Genomic DNA, 18,241 nt, shown 5'->3' on the forward strand with positions numbered 1-18,241 from the left:
GGAAGGCTTGTAATTCTCAAATAAAAATTCCACACCAGAGGAAGAAGTCAATGATTTCAGAGAAGGAAGTGAATTCCAATGACAGGAAATGAGGTAGTCCAGAGTTTGAAAGTCAGGAAGACCTGAATTCAAATTCAGCTTCAGGCATTTACTAGCTGTGTGACCCTAGTTCATGTAATTGTCTGGCTTAATTTCCTAAAATGCAAATGAGGATAATAATAGTATACTTCCAAGGTTGTTGTAATGAGATAATATTTGTAAATCACTTAGCACAGTGCCTAGCACATGATAAATTTTTGTTTCCTTTCTCCCTTCCTCCTTTCCTCCTCTTTCCCTTCCTCCTTTCCTTCTTCCCTCACTTCCTTCTTTTCTCACTCCCTCCCTTCCTTTTTTTGCCCTCCCTCCCTCTCTTGCCTCCATCCTTCCTCCCTCTCTTCCTTCTCCACTCCTTCCTTCTTTCCTTCTTTCCTTTTTTCCCTTCTTCCTTCCAACAAACATTTATTAAAGATTACTATAATACACAGAGGCAATATGGCACAGTGGATGGAGAACTGGCATCAGTACCAAGAAGACTTGGGTTCAAGCTATATCTGTGACAGCCTAGCAATTCACAATTATGAAGTACTTATTATATGCCAGGCTCTTTGCTACATTCTGGGGATCCAAAGAAAATCAAAAGACCTTTTCTCAAGGAACTCACAGTCCAGTAGGAGAAGACAACATACAAACAACTGTACAAATAAACTAATCATAGGATAAATTAGAAATAATCAACAGAAGAAAGAAAATAGAATTGAGGGGCCTTAGGAAAGGTTTGTGTGTCTTGAGGAAAATCATTTAACTTCTATAAGACTACGAGTTGCATAAAAGGGGCCAGTTCTGCATTTGTGGAGGGCATTTCCTCATCTGTTCTATATATTAATGAAATTGCAGGTCTGACCCCCAACCCTACCACTCTCACAATATAAGGCTTTGCCTTCTTGAATCTTAGCTAATCTGAATAATATACCTTGCACATAGCAGGTACTTAACAAATTTTTGGTGATTTGACTCAAATGTAATTGAATTTATAGTACACAAAATGCTAGACAAATGTGAAAAAAATAGATCACATTATATGGGACTTTAAATTTAGCTTTAAAAATAAATAGACGGAAAAAGTTGGAGTTATGTTTAAGAGATGCAAAAAGTCAGAGTTTTGCAATCATTAGCTGGGGATGTTCCAGTTGTGTGGTGCTCACTCCCATTCCAACCATATAAAACAAATATATACAAAAGAATATATGTGTGTGTGCGTGCATGTGTATATATGTACACATATACCCAAAGAAACATATACAACATAATATATGACAAATGAATTAAAAAAGTACAAGAAAGTACTCTGGGAAATCAAAGGAGGATAATAACAATATTGCCCAAGTATATAAGAGCTCATATCAAAGGCTGTATATATGTAGTGTCTACTTGTGTTTCCCAACAACTCTATAACATATATGTGTCTTATTTATAATTCACAACTCTATAAAGTACTAGAATGGCTATCTCCTTTCTACAAAAAAGGAAATCAAAGCTTAGATTTTTTAAGTGATTTGTCAAATAAAGCAGGCCCTAAACCCAGACCCTCTGACTTGAAATGCAGAGTTCTTTCCATTCTGCTGCTTGACATAGTGTAATCATTATTTTTTTATTTTAAAAGATTGGCAGAAGCACTGCAGGGCTAGAGATGGGAAGTCCTGGTTTAAAAAAAAAACACAATAGAATTTAAGTTGCTTAAGGCTAGAGACTTTTATTTTCCCCCTCTGTATCCTAAGAATCTAGAATAGCACCTTGCACATAGTAAGTGCTTAACAAATCTTTGGTGATTTGAGTCAAATGTAATTGAATTTATAGTCCACAAAATGCTAGACAAATGTGAAAAAATAGTTCACATTATAGAGGACTTTAAATTTAGCTTTAAAAAATTTGTTTACAATAGTCCGTTAGGGTAGGGAGTAAAAACATTATTTTCTCTGTGAGTTTTGGAAGCATTCACTAGTTAAAAAGCAGGACTCATGTTATGATCTAAAAAAGGGAGGGGATTGATTGTTTTATATATCTTTTTTCTTTAACATGACCAATACAGTTTTGCATGATATCACCGGTATAACCTATATCAAATTTCTTGCATCTCAGGGAGGGGGGAGGGGATGAAGAGAATTTGGAATTCCAAATTTTAGAGAACTAATATTAAAAATTGCCTTTAAATGTAATTGGTAAAATATTGAAAAAAAATTTTTAAGGGACTGAGAATATACAGTAGACAAGTAGAAGAACAAAGAGAAAACAGTGTCACAAGACTCCCAGAGAGAGTATCCAGGAGGAAGAAGGGGTCCACAGGGTCAAAAGGTACATGGAGGTAAAGAAGGATGGAGACTGAAAAGGGGGTCACTGAATTCGGCAGTTAGGAGGTCACTGGTAACTTAGGTGAGAGCAATTTCCCTTAAATGATGAAGTTAAAGGCACATGGACCAAAAAAAATTTACCCCTCGGTATTACAAGAATAAAAATTTCTTAATGCCACTGTACTATAGACTGCAGAATGACCTCCTTCTCTTCCAGTTCTATGATATCTCTCCTGTTTTCCACAACATTTTTCACTCACAAAGGCTGAGCAATGGCATCAAGAGATTCTTATTCTTGTAATACCTAGGGTGTTTAATTATTTTACCAGTTACATGTTCTGAAGCTAAATGATCCAAATTGTCTTCCTTCCTCCCTTCCCTCCCCCTTCCTGGAGCAATTTGATTTTGGTTATACATGTATTATCATACAAAACATATTTCCATGTTATTCATTTTTATAAGTGAATAATCATATAAAACCAAAACCTCAAATAAAGAGGTGAAAAAATTATGTGTTTTCATTTGCATTCTGACTCCAACAGTTCCTTCTTTGGAGGTGGATAGCATTCTTTGTCATAAGTCCCTCCGAATTATCCTGGATCACTGTCTTACTGAGAGTAGCTAAGTCTATCACCATTGGTCATTCTACAATATTGCTGTTACTGTGTATAATGTTCTCCTGGTTCCACTTATTTCACTCTGCATCAGTCCATGAAGGTTTTTCCAGTTCTTTCTGAAATCATTCTGTTCATCATTCTATGTAGTACAATAATATTCCATCACCATCATATACCACAATTTGTTCAGCCATTCCCCATTTGATGGGCATCCCTTTAATTTCCAATTCTTTGCCACCACAAAAATTGCAACTATAAACATTCTTGTGCAAGTAGGTCCTTTCCCATTTTAAAAAATCTCTTTGGGACCTAGTTGTGGCATTACTATATCAAAGGGTATGCACTATTTTATAGCCCTTTGGGCACAGTTCCAAGTTGCCCTCCAGACTGGTTAGATCAGTTTACAACTCCACCATCAAAACATTAGTGTCCCAGTTCTCACTGGAAAAATTTTAGAATGCACACACACACAAACACACGTCTTTAAAACCCTTACTATCTGTCTTAGTATCAGTTCTAAGATAGAATTACAGCAAGGTTGGGAAATTAGGGTTAAGTGACTTGGTCAAGGTCACATAGCTAGGAAGTATCTGAGATCAAATTTGAACCTAGATCCTCCCAACTGTAGGCCTGGTGATCTATCTATGTTGCTACCTAGCTGTCTCTAAAACATATTATTGATAAGATGATGGGGAGCATTCATTCATTCATTCATTCATTCATTCATTCATTCATTCATTTGTTCATTTATTTATTTATTTATTTGTTGTGAGTTGAGGTGTTTTTTTTTTTCATTTTTCATTTAATTATTTATTTAGAATATTTTTCCATGGTTACATGATTCATATTCTTTCCCTCTCCCCTAGACCCCTGATGGGGGAGTATTTAGAAAGGGAAATGGTGATCACTATGAGCCAGCTAGGTGATTCTGTATAGATAGCCAGGTCTGAAGATAGGAGTTCCTGGATTCAAATTTGGCCTCAGAAACATCATAGCTAAGTGATCCCTGACAAGTCATTTAACCCCCATTACCTAGTCCTTAACATTCTTCTGCCTTGGAACAGATATTTAATATGAATTCTAAAACAGAAGGTAAGGGTTAAAAAACAAAACAAAACATGTCATGTTAGACTAGCCTTCATTTCTTTTTCTGACAGTCCTATCTACTGATAGAATAGTGTAATGCCCTAGTCAGAGAATTTTTGAATTTCACCCAAGCATTTTACAGTTTTTAATGCTATCCTTGGAAACAAGACAGAGGGATGTAAACAAGATAATGGCACCATTACCTAGATGCCATATTGGTTGAAATAACCTGTCGGTGATGATTAATGGAGAACTGTCATTTAGAAGGTCTCTAGCGGGGTGCCCCAGTGATCTTTTCTTAAGCTCTGTTCTATTAAATATTTTTTTAAATCAAGGAATTATATTTAAGTAAAAGTCTGATGTTTAATGAATTTGTGGATGGCAAAAAGCTGGCAAGCACAATGAATGTGTTAGATTATGAATGCTAACTTATAGTTAGCAAGCCACATCTTCCCATTGCCTATTTTTTAATGTAATAGAGAGCTAAAAAGGCAGCTAGGTGATGCAGTGGATAGAGCACCAGGTCAGGAATCAGAAAGATCTTAGTTCAAATCCAGGCTCACGCATTTACTATTAATGTGTTCCTAAGCAAGTTATTTAACCCTGTTTACCTCAGTTTCCTCATCAGCTAATGAGCCAGGGAAGGAAATGTTAAACTATTCCAAGTATCTTTGCCAAGGAAATTCCAAATGTCTAGGAGAGTTTGATACTGACTAAACAACAAAAAAAAGGAAACTAGAAATTGTTTTCACATTTGCAAATGAAATTTTATTGTGTTTTAAAATGTAAAAAACCATTCTTAGCTGATATAAAAATATGTGGCAGCTAGAGTTTTCTGGCCCCTGTGTTAGAGTATAGTTGAGATTAATAAAGTTCTTAATAATCTGAAAATCTTGGGCTGAATTTAATAAATTAAAGTTACCAGAGATGGACATAAAGCCCAACACTTGGGTTAAAAAAATCAACTCCATAAGTAAAATAGGGGTGGCAGTGGCTTGAAACAGTTTGTGTCATATAAACAAACAAAAAAACTGAGGTTCTTAGTGGACCTAATTCAACATCAGTCAATAATGGCGACCCAAACAATTAAAATAAAGCTTGGGCTGAGTTACAGGTACCTAAAAGACTGTCTGTTCTACTTGATTTGGACTTTATCTAGGGCACTGTACTTAGGAATGATGATGCATTTTAGGAAGCACAGATAAGCTGAAGTATATTCAGAGTAAGATGACTAAGATGGCAGAAAGATTCACAGCCATGCCATATAAGGATTAGAGGACAGAAATGAGGATATTTAGCCTAAAGTAAAGAAGGCGGGGAGTTTGGGGAAGGAGGAAATGGAGACAAGAGCTATCTTCAAGTATGTAAAGCATTTGACAGAATGATTAGATTTATTTTACTTGGTCTGAGAGGGCAGAACTAAAAGCAATAAGTGAAAGTTGCTGAAAGACTGGATTGTGACTCGGGGTATGAAAAGCACTTCCTTACAATGAGAGACATCCCAAAGTAGAATGAGTAGCCTTGGGAGGAAATGAGCTCCTAACTATCAAAGGTTGTCAGGCAGAAGCTAGATGATCAATTATTGGGGATGTTGTAACTAACAGGCATTCTAGTTCAGAGATGGCTTGGAACAGATGGCCTTGAGGTTGCTTTTCAAGTCTGAGACTCTGAGTCTATGAATGAATGAATGAATGAATCAGTGAATTCCATTATTGTATATTGGAGAGTACGTTGTATTGTCCTGAAGTCATACTCTTGTAGTAGCCCACTAAATGAGCCAGAGAAGGAAGTGGCAAACCACTCCAGTATCTTTGCCAGAAAACCCCCAAATGGGGTCACAAAGAGTTGGACATGACTGAAACAACTGAATAACAACAACACAATTGTTGGGTGACTTTCTTGTCACTGTCATATCTAGCCTAAATCTGCTTCTCAAACTTTGACTCATTGCTACTAGTTCTGACTTCTGGTGCCATAAAGGACAAATCTAATCATCATTCCACATTACAGCCTCTGAAATACTTGAACAAAGTTGTCATGAAAATCTCTATGCCTTCCCTGCTCCAGGCTAAACTCCCCCAGTTCCTTCAATGCTTCCATGTATGGTATGAGCTCAGACTTTTTTCCATCCTGACAATCCTTTTCAAATCAATGTGTTTGCTAAAATGTTGAGAGTGGAAATGAATACTACATTCCAGATATAAACTATATTTGCCCAGAGCAGAACATGGTGGATCCACAACATCTCTCATTTTGGAAATTAAACTACTCTCAAATGTAGGTTTTAGACCTTACATTGTATACTCATATTAAGTTTATAGTTCACAAAAAAATTTGTCTTGGTTTTTAACATGACTTTTTACTTAATCATTCTTCTGTCTTGAACTCATGAGACTGACTTTTTGAACCCAAGAATAGAACTTTACATTTATCTATTTTTAATTCCATATTAGAATTGGCCTTTTGTTCTAGCAAGCCAAGAATGTTTCAGATTTTTGTTGGTGGTGGTGGTAGAAATATCCTGGAATGCAAGGTAAAATAATTTTTTCCTTGAAAGGTACTAAAATTATCCTTGAGATTTGATTGTTTCAAAAAACTAAATACTTGGACATACTTTGAATAAAACAGACATAAAGTAGCTCTACGCTTTCCCTGATGCTTGGCTGGTGGAAAACAAAGTGTAATTTCTGGCAACTCAATTGTAACAACTCAAATTGATCTCAATGCATATTCTTATTAAACCTTCTTTGGCTATGTCTAAGCAAATCTGCCTTTATTTGCTGATGAATGGCTGATGAGTATTTCATTTTGTTCTAATATCAACCATAAACCAACTGGGAACTAACCTGAGACAGAACCAACCCAGAATAGGGAGAAAGAAAGTAGTCACAGATTAGTCAGTCGTCAGAAAGAACGGGAGAACTATAAAAGGGAAGGTCAACAGTGGCAAGTGCTACAGATAGTTCAAGAAATCTTGGACTAAGAAAAGGTCACTGGATTTAAGAAGTAGACTAATGGTGCCCTTTGATGTAGTTTCAGTCATGTCTAACTCTTCATAATCCCATTTCAGGTTTTCTTGGCAAAGATACCTAACGTTCAGCTATTTTCTTTCTATGGTTCATTTTACAGATGAGGAAACTAAAGCTAATAGGGTTATATGACTTGTCCAGGATGACGGAGCTATTAAGTGTCTGAAACTGATTTTGAACTTGGGTTCTCCTGATTCTAGCCTTGGCACTCTGAGAGAGTAATTGCAGAAGAAGAGCAAGAGACAGATTTGGAGACTAAGCACTGTTCTTTCCTCCCCAACTCCCCAGACAATTGTGCATCCTTGGCCATCTTCTTCATCATCTCTGGCTGCAGCTATATTTTTACTCACTCCCTGACACACTGGTCCTGGAGGAGGACCGAATATAATCCATGCACCTTACTGTCATTTCTGGATTCTCTTTTTGTCCCAGAGCCCCAGCAACCTTTCCTCCTTTGAGTTCTACATTATCAACAATTTCTAACCTATTCAAATCATAGTGTCTAATGTTATCACTCCTAGGGTTTATCCCATCTTTTCCACAGTAGCTTAGCTCCTGACTCACTGTTTTTCTCTTCTTCTGAAATCCTACTCTCCTTCAGCAAAATCATGCCAATGGCCCTCAAACTCTCCAGCCTCTCAATTCCTCAATTTCCTCCTTCTCCTATATATGAATTGAGATTTTATGGTGCTCCTCTCTCTCCCATCTATCTGACCATTCCTTCTCAGTCTCCTTTGCTGGCTCATCATTCATATCACACCCTCTAACTCTGGGCTGTTCCTCAAAGCTGTTCTGGTCCCTGTTCTTTTTCAAGACTCTACCTCATTAAGTCCTAAGGATTTCATTATCATCTAGAAGAATAAGACCCAGCCTCAGCCTTTCCCTTAATCCTCAGTTCTGCATCACCGACTGGACATTTCAAACAGGATATTCAGGGAGACTTTCATCAGGACAAAAAGAAAGTTTAATATCTTTCCTTTTTCCAAACATTAAATTGGTTGATGGGAAACAAAAATGGCAATAAGCATAACTGACTCTGAATGCTGTTCAAGGGCTTCCAAGAAGGTGACTTGGGAAGAGTGACAGGGAATCTGAAGGACTCTGGATGACAGAAATAGGCTTTTTAAAATATATTTTAAAAAAGGGTTTAAAACAATATCCCCTCCTGTACTTAGAGAGATCCAAATACAGATTTAATGTGATTTTGAGGCCTGCTGTTTTGAATATTTTATGAATGTAGGGTTTATTTATTTACTTACTTGTGGCATCTTTTCTACTGTCCTTTAAGTTACATATATATATTTAAAGTCCTTACCTTTTGCCTTAGAATTGATACTAAGTATTGGTTCTAAGGCAGAAGAGTGGTAAGGGTTGGGCAATTGGGGTCGACTTGTCCAGGGTCACAGAGCTAGGAAGTATCTAAGGTCAAATTTGAAACCAAGACCTCCCATCTCCACCCTGGCTCTCTATCCACTAAGCCACCTAGCTGTCCTCTAAGTTTTATATTTATGTGTATATATATAAATATAAAACTTAGGGGTTTTATATATAAATATAAAACTTATATATATATATATATGTATATATATAAATAAAAAATAAAAAATATATATAGGGTTTAGCTCTCTAATCCTACTCAATTGGACCGTAAGCTCCTTGAGGGAAATCATTCTATCTTATATAGCACAATGCCTACATAATTCAACCCAAGAAGTATTTATTAGGGACCTGCTATATGCAAGGCACTGTCATAGTCACTGAAGTTACAAAGAATAAGAAAAAGTAATCCCTGTCCTCAAGAAGCTTGCATTCTATTCTAAGTAGAGGAGGGGAGACAATGACACAAAACATTGAAAGAGATAAATACAGAGGAGTCGGTACAATACAATTCAAGAAAGGGCAATACACTAACAACTGGGGTGATCAAGGAGAGCTTTTCTCCCAAAGTGGTACCTGAGGTAAGCCTGGAGGATGCAAAAGATTTTGAGAGGCTGGTATGAAGAAGAAACGTATTATAAGTACGAGACAGTATGAAGGCATGATGTTTCTAGATGGAAAGTCACATCTGGTGAACAAGTAAGCCCATCTGGCTGCAAAATAATGTGTAGTAGTAATAACAGTAATATTATTCATAAAACATTTATATAATAGCTTAGGTTTATAACGTGCCTTAGGTACTTTATTTCATCTGACACTCACAACAGTAGGTGATATCCCAATTCTCACTTTACACATAAGGAAGTAATGGCTAATAATGGCTAGATGACTTGGCCAGGGCCCCATAGCTACTAAGTGTCTGAGGTATGATTGGAACCCAAAGCTTCTTGATTCTATGTCTAGTGACCATGCTGCCTCTTACACAAATGGAAATAATGCAAAATAATCCAGAAAGGGAGGCGAGAGCCAGAAATGAAAGGCTTTTAAGCACCGATCTGAGGAGTTTGCTTTGTCACAGAGGACTCATGAACAGGTAAGGGACATGGTCAGATCTATTCCTTAGGAAAAAAGGTTTTGACAGCTGTGCAAAAGATGAAGCAGAGAAGGGAAGAGATTAGAGGTTGAGGGTCAAATGGCAAACTACTGAAAGCACCTAAGTGAGAAATGTTCAGAAAAATGGCCGTGTAAATTGAAAAGACCCAAGATTTTGTTAAGGAAGAAATAATGAGGCCTTGCAATTAACTGGATTGGGGGTGGGGTGGAGTGGGGTGCAGTGATGACTAAGAAGAAGGAAGATTCAGAATCCTTCTGAAGTTGTGAATTTGAATGATTAGAAGCATAACAGTCCTCTCAACAGAAATGAGGAATCGGGCACTCAATAAATATATTCCTTGACTATTAGTTAATGAGGTGGGAACTCTAAGGATTATTAAATCATGTATGCTGAAAAGATGACTGAACTAAATTAGGAAGCCCGAGTTCTGGTCCTGACTAGAATTGAACTCATTGGTTTGGGTTCAAAATAATTTCTATTTTTAAATTTTTTTAATCAAACCCAGGGAAATTATTACTATTGCTGCTACTACTACTACTACTACTACTACTACTACTACTACTACTACTACTACTACTACTACTACTAGTAAGAGTAATACCTGTCCATCTACCACTGAAGGCTGCTGTTCAGATGAGACACAATAAGCATTCATCAGATTCCTATCATGTACAAGGAAGGCACTTTGCAAGGTGCTGGGGATACAGAGACAATATCAATAAGAAATCTCTGTTGTTAACAAGCATTCTCGGGGGCGGGAGGCAGTGAGTAGGTAATACAACATATGCAGAGATAAGTATAGACTTGACAATGTGAGGAGGCAGAGCACACTAAACATTAGGGGAATCAAGAAACACTTTCTATAAAACAGGAAGTATGTACTGAGACTTAAGGAAACCAGGGGCTTCCTAGAGTCAGGTAAAGTGCAAGTGCATTCAGGCATAGCTAGGTGACTCCTTGGATAGAAAGCCAGGTGGGGAGATGGGAGGTACTCTGTTCAAATGTGGCCTTAGACACTTCCTAGCTCTGTGGCCCTGGGCAAGTCACTTAACCCCCATTGTCTAGCCTTTATCCTTTTTCTACCTTGGAACCAATTAATTCTAAGATAGAAGGTAAGAGTTTTAAAAAAAAAATCAATCTGAGAAATCTGTATTTAACCTAGAAACAATGGGGATCCACTAAAGACTATGAGGAAGTGGAAGGTGACTTGGCTCTACTTGTGTTTAAGGAAAACGACTTTAGCATCTGTGTGAATAATGTGTGTGAACATGCTTTGTAAAGTACAGAATGTCCTACAGAGGTTGAGGACAGTAAAGGACAATGAGAAGACTGACAAGAGCTTTGAGATAGACCTTCATGGCATAGGGTGGGGCCACCCTTAAAACATCTCCAAGTCTTTCTGGTTCTTAAGCTTGGGGTATAGTCCCACCACATGGCCTTTTTCAGCATCATAGGACAATCTGTACATTTCTGCCTTGCAGACTCTTAAGCCTTGTTCCAGAAAAAAATAAAAAAGTGAGGGTTAAGGCTGTCATGGAAACGGGTTCGTTCAGTCCCAGTTGAAGATGTTTTGCAAAGAAGATAGCTCGTAGGGTGCCATGAAAATGCTGTAACCAGTGGCTTGGCCCAGTTTCCATTCGGCCAGAAATAAATCTTCACATGCTACAGTAGGGAACACACTCCTTAACTCAGAACCACTTTTGGCTGGACATCCCCAGCTCTCTAGTGAGCTGAGAGGGGCAAAGGAATGAAGGAAAGAAATGGGGAGGGGGCAGAGAGATGGGACATCTCTCCAAAGAGTCTGATTTAGAGAGAAGACCTGAAAACAGCTGGGACAGAAGAAGAGAGAGAGGGGGCAAAGAGGGAGGGCGTCCTCATCCCTCGCTTACTGGCATCCTATTAGTCACTTGGGTACTGAGTGCAATCAGACAGAAATGGTCTTTGCTCTCATGGAATTTCTATTTAAGATGGAAGAATGCCTTGGACACAGACAATGGAATATTAAAATGAGTTGAAGGAATAAGACAGGAATGCATGCAACAAGGCATGGTGGTCACATACAAAAGGACACTTGTATATTCTCTGATATTGGGAGTGCTAAGTAGTATAGTCTGGGAGCAGATTACTATTGTTCAATTGGGTCTGACTCTTTGTAACCCCGACCATACTGTCTATGGAGTTTTCTTGGTAAGGACACTGGAGAGATTTGCCATTTCCTTCTCCAATGAATTAAGACAAATGGAGTTTAAGTGACTTGCCCAGGGTCACACAGCTAGTAAGTATGTGAGGCTGAATTTGAACTCAGGTCTTCTTGGCTTAAGCCCAGCACCCTATCTCCTGAGCCATCTAACTGTCCCCAGGTAGATTGCTACATATTCCAAATTTGGTAAAATCCAGGAACAAGATCCTAATAATGACAAGGAGGCTTGCTGGATAGCCTTCCTGAAAGAGGGACCCATTTTAAATGTCATTAGTAAAGAAATGGAAAAAAAAAAAAAAACCTTAGCCTTCTGTGGGAGTCTACTCATAGGAAGAGAGCTAGTGACCTATTTGGAAATAAAAGTATAGTTGGTGTACTCAAACGTTGAGGAAAAAAGGAATTGGAGAAAAAGTTGTTAGGATTTGCCAAACACTATCTGAAGACATTGCAATGATCTCTATTTTCCTTGCATCCAATCCTTCTCCCCTCCAGCCCATCTACCACACAGCTACCAAACATTTGTAAAGCATAGGTCCAACTATATCATTCTGCTCCCTTCCCCACCATATTACCCCTGCCAATTACCTTTAAGAAAAAAATAAGAATCATTCTGTTTGGCGCTTAAAGCCCTTTACAAGATGGGTCCAGCATACCTTTCAAGGCTAATTATATACTACTCCCAATGAAAGGACCATTATCTACTGTAGTTCCTCTAAGTAGCACAGTGGGTAGATCAGGAAGATCTGAGTTCAAATTTGACCTCAGACATTTATTATTTATTTATTTATTAGCTGTGTGACTGTGGATAAGTCACCTAACTTCTGTCTGCCTCAGTTTCCTTGCTTATAAAATGAGGATAATTATAGCACCTACATTGTAGGGTTATTGTGAAAATCAAATGAGATAACACTTATAAAATACTTAGCCCAATGCCTGGCACAAAGGCACAAATGTTTAATAATGCTTGTTCTCTTCCTTTATCTTCTTTCCCTACATCCATTAAGGGTTAATTTGGTTTTTTTTCCCCTTGTAAAATACGAACTTTTCCTTAAAGACTTGATTGTCTCACAGGATTAAGACAAGATATATTTTTCTTGATGCAGCTTCCTGGTGGGCTTTGGCTCCTACTGACATGGCTAGTGAAGTCATAGCCCTTCAGTCTTGTCAGATATCCAAAAACCCATCTCAAGGTAGCAAGAGTCAACATATACTTACCTTCTGACCAGTTATGTCCCTAAATGGAGGGAGAGGGCAGGGGAAGGTCCACGTCTCCTCAGTGGAGTATCCGTATTGACTATCTTTTCTGGTTAAATAAATCTCCAACTGTTGACTGACTGAAGAATACCTTATTCTATTTCAATATTGAAAAGGAATGAATGGGAAACTGGCCTCAGTCAGACCAGCCTGACCACTTTCTTCCTACTTCCCAAATGCCATCCCATTCTGCATCTTTGGGTCTTTTCAAGGCTATTCCCTATGCCTGGATTGTTTTCTTACCTCTCCTTTCTATTCCTGGCTTCCTTCACCATTTGGTTCAAGCATTCCTCCTTGGAAAGGCTCTTTTCTATTCCCCTAGTTGTTAGTGTATCACCTGTAATTACTGTTGGTTTACTGTATATTTATTCTGTATTTACTTATGTGTGAGCAAGCTATAAAAACCCAGGAGAATGTTAGTGCCTTATGGGCAGGGAATGCTTCACTCTTGTATTTGTAGCCTTAGAGCCTAGCAAAGTGCTTGTTACAAAGTAGGGGTTTAGTAACTGCTTGTTGATTGAATGATTGTATCTGGTGGATCCAGACTTTCTGGCCGCTAGAAAGATCCTATAGCAGAAATGTCAAGAGCTGTTTTTTTTATTTTGTCTTTTCTAGAGCACCTACTACATGTCTTTGCACATGATACAGACTTAATGAATACTTGTTGGAGCAGATTGGATTTGGAAGATATCTCCCCCAATCAAAGCATCTGTATTGGAATGGAAATAACAGATCCCAATCACTGAGGAAGTCACTTTAATGGTGAGGTTTGAAGAGTTGGTCCCTTCAACAGACCCTTTCTAGCCCAGTGCTTCCTAGATACCATAATCTAGCCCAGTGTTGGGGAACCTTTTAGAGATGGAGTGCTGTGCCCTGCCCCCATCCCGCCCTCCAGATTGAGAGCTGTGCCCACCCCCACATTGAGTGTCAATTGTGCTCTGTCCCTACCCTTACTCCACACAGGACAGGGCACTCCCATTGGATTGCTGGGCAGAGGGACGAGTGAAATGAGGAATGTCCTCAGCAAGTTGTAGAGAGGGGGAGGGGAGTGGCCCAAGCATTCTGCTCCCCTCCAGCTCTGCTGTGAACTTCCCACCTTACCCTCTGTACACTCCCATTGGGCTGTTGGGCAGAGGGATAGGAGATATGAAAAAAATGTCATCAGGCATGATGGAGAGGGGGAAGGGAGCAGCTCCACCTGAGTCCCTCTGCCTTTCTAGTATTGAACTCTGGAGCCGGGAGGGTGGCCATGTGCCCATGGAGATTGCTCTACATCCCACCTTTGGCACCCATTCCATAGGTTCACCATTACTGTCCTAGCCAAATCAGATGTTAAAGAATGATTCAAGCATTGGAACTAATCACTTTTTCTGTCTCCATGCTTTGCCTTTACAATTTCATTTATCCAGAATGTCCTTCCTTCCCATGTCTGCCTGCTAGCTTTCTACCTAGACTTCATAGCCTGCCTCCTTTGAGGAGAATTCTGGGGTCTTCCTTTGTTAGTTCAAAGCCTATCCATCCCAAACCTCACAAAGCAATTATGATGCAGCTATTCCACCATGGAACAAGGCTATGACATCCAACACATGTGTCCTAAACCTAAAACAATATTTCATTTCTCTGCACTACTGAATGTTTGTGCCTTCCATTTAGCAATGAATCACGTACTGCTTTATGGCAGCCTTGCTGTTGTCTTAATTGTCTGAAATTTAAATTTTGTGTTGTTATTTATGTCTGTCATCTAGGGATTAGACTAATTAAGTTCAGAAAGATTCATCACCAGAAGCCTGGTCACCAAGTGTTGAATTTCTTTGGCCACAGAAACACAGAATTACAGAATTCTGTTTGGAAGAGAAATTGGTAGCCATTTAGTCCAACCCATATCTGAAAAAGGAATCCTCTTTCTAACATGTGTAAAGGGTGGTCATCTAGCTTCTACTTGAAGACCCCAATGAGGGAGACCCACCACCTCCTAAGACAGCCCATTCTACTTTTGGGTAGCTCTATTTGTTAGAGTATTTTCCCTAACATCAGCCTAAATTTTCTTCTTTGTAACTTCCATCCACTATTTACTTCCATCCTACAGAGAATCCTGTCTGGCTCTCCCTTCTGGAGTCAATCAGAAAAAGGACAGCCTTTCAAATACTTGAACATAGCTATCATGTCTCTTTGTCCTCTCCTCCCTCGATCCCTCAGTCATTTCTTCGGGCTAAACGTCCCAAGCTCCTTTATTCAATTCTTGTATGATATGGATTCATTAAGAAAATTTAAGATAGAGCAATTATGAACTGTGTGAATAGAGAGATTATAGAAACTTTAAATCATATGTGAATAAATACTAAAGTATAAGGAGTTATTTACCTTATTGCATCTTTCTGTACTAGCTTTCCATTTAAACTATAAGTTTCTGGAAAGCTTTGTCTTCATAAAGAATCTCTAAATTGGTTCTATAATATCTCCAACAAGTAGCTGTGTGAGAGACTGATACACTGTGGTACAATCAAACACAACGGACTTCTCTACTAGCAGCAATGCAAGGATCCAGAGCCAGGCTGAGGGACTTATGAGAAAGAAAACTAGCCACATTCAGAGGAAAAACTGTGGGAGGAGAAACACAGAAGAAAAACAACTGCTTGAACACATGGGTTGATGGGGATATTATTGGGGCTGTAGACACTAAATGATAACTCTAGTCCAACTATCAATAATATGGAATTAGGTCTTAATCAATGATACATGTAAAACCCAGTGGAATTGTGCACCGGCTAAGGGGGGCTAGGGAGATTTGGGGGAGAGGGAAAGAACATGAAACATGTAATGAGGGGAAAATATTTAAAATAAAAACAACAACAACAAACAAACAAGTAGCTTTGTGAAGACCTTTTGAGAGAGGGAACCTCCCATGTGATAGTTTGTCAGGAAGTTTTCCCTTATCTCAAGTGTCTCTTTGTCTATCTGTAAAGCTTTAGTCTATTATTCATAGTTCTACCTTCTAAGATGGATAGTCTTAAACCAAGGGGTCCCTGAGTAGATTTCAAGGGGTCTATGAAATTAAATGGGGGAAAACATATATTTATTTTCATTAGCTGAAATTTAGAACAATTATTTTAAAAATGATTCTGAGTATTGGTCCACAGGCTTCAACAGACCGCCAAAGTGGTTCACGATACAAAAAAAAGACTAAAAACTGGTTCTAGGCCAAGGAATAAGTTTAATCTCTCCTTCACAGGGCCACCCTCCAAATATCTGAAAACTAAGTCTTTTGGAGGAAAATTTTCCTCATTTTCTTCTACCAGGCTTTAAATAATATGGTTTCTCCTCTCCTCACCATTCTAGTCACTCTCCTCCAGTCACTCTCTAACTTGCTGATGTCCTCCGTAAAAGCCAAAATGAAATGAAATACTCCAGTAGTCTGATCACGACAGAGTACACTTTCCTAGTCCCGGACACTAGAGCTCTGATAATGTAGCTATTGGCTTTCATTTCATGCTGTTGACTCACATTGAACTTACTCCAAATTCTGCTATCTCCGAAGTTGATTTTTTTAACCTAAATAAGACTTTATATTTATCCCTATTCATTTTAATCTTAATTAAATTTAATCATATTGTTGTTTTGATCTGTTAAGACCATTTTGGATTTGGATCCTTCATATTCTTTTGGCATTAACCTCACACAGTGACTTGCCACATAGTAAGAATTTCATGGTAAGTAAATTCAGATGCTGAACACTTAGCAGCGTCTCAGGAAATCTATCTCTCTGTGCATAGTAAATGTGCTAACTGATCACTCCAGTTATTAGTATGATCATACAGATGAGTCTTAACCAGAAGGTCTCTGTTCTTTGACTTATATTCCTTATAAGATGAGAGTAAATTTTTCCACCTGACATCATACCATGCATGATAGGTGATAGTTTGTATATGCTTAACCCCACTACATTTTCACAGGGCTACTTTACAGTTGGAAGACATCTTGTACTATTCTCTGTAAAAATCTTGCAGGGAAATCTCAAGCAAAAATTTTAAAAGAAATATTAAGTGCTGGTAATCCTCGAATTATTTAACACCTGACAGTATATACTTGTCCCAAGATTTCCCTGCTCTTCTATATTACTCGCTTTTGATGGCCCCTTCTATACTGAACATGCCCATGGAGGTCTTACTTTTTCTTTATGCCATTTCTGTGACCTTGAACTTTGAAATTTCTCCTTCTGTTCATAATCCTTGATCTTCTCCTTTGCCTCACTTCTGCTAAATCTATTCTTCATCACCACCATAGTCTACAGACATTTTATCATTCTGTTTTCTCATGCTATTATTCCTGTTCTAGCCTTACATTTTTATCTTCCCAGGCATGAATCAACTCCAGTTGGTCGTTTCAACTATGTATCATCTTCTACTCTTGAATCCCTTGTTCTTTTGTCTTAAACTAGTCATTTCCTGTTAATTTTCGAACCTCAGTCTACTTTATCATCTATCTTTTCCCCCCTCTTACTTTTGAGATTCTGAATGCCATTGGACCTATTAAAAGACCCAGAACAAAGATTTTAGCATGTTGTTGGTCCTCTGTGCACATTTGTAGAAAGATATCAACAAGAATTACACAGAATGAGAAGGATCATGGAATCAAAGTTTTAAAACTGGTCACATACTTTACCCCTTTAGCTTGACATATGAGAAAACTGGCTTTCTAGGAGGTTAAATGACTTGTCCAAAGTTACAGAGGAAGTGCATGTCAGAGTTGGATTTGAACCCAGGGTCCCCAATTTAAGAGTTGGTATCCTTCAATGATGGATTACATCAGCGTACAGATTTATAGTTTGTACAGATATATAAATCAAATGGATCAAATATTAGTACTTCTAGGGGCAGCTGGGTAGCTCAGTGGAGTGAGAGTCAGGCCTAGAGACAGGAGGTCCTAGGTTCAAACCCGGCCTCAGCCACTTCCCAGCTGTGTGACCCTGGGCAAGTCACTTGACCCCCATTGCCCACCCTTACCAATCTTCCACCTATGAGACAATACACCGAAGTACNACTGTTATGCTTTCTATTACTAATATGAAAATTTGCCAATAGTGAATCCTTTAAGCAACAGAAGGCAAAGAGCTTATTATGTCCTTGAAATATGGCTGTCAAAGCTACTATACTATGGTGGACTCTGTTGTCTTCTCTTGTCAG

At 38.4% G+C, this 18,241-nt stretch overlaps 1 protein-coding gene across 3 annotated transcripts in view; it reads right to left on the minus strand.

Moving 5' to 3' along the window:
• HPSE2 (heparanase 2 (inactive)) overlaps window positions 1–18,241 on the minus strand; it is a 695,104-nt gene that overhangs the window by 287,330 nt on the left and 389,533 nt on the right. The gene's annotated exons all lie outside the window — the stretch shown is intronic.

The sequence above is a fragment of the Gracilinanus agilis genome, chromosome 2, assembly GCF_016433145.1.
Source record: "Gracilinanus agilis isolate LMUSP501 chromosome 2, AgileGrace, whole genome shotgun sequence".
NCBI classification, from domain to species: domain Eukaryota; kingdom Metazoa; phylum Chordata; class Mammalia; order Didelphimorphia; family Didelphidae; genus Gracilinanus; species Gracilinanus agilis.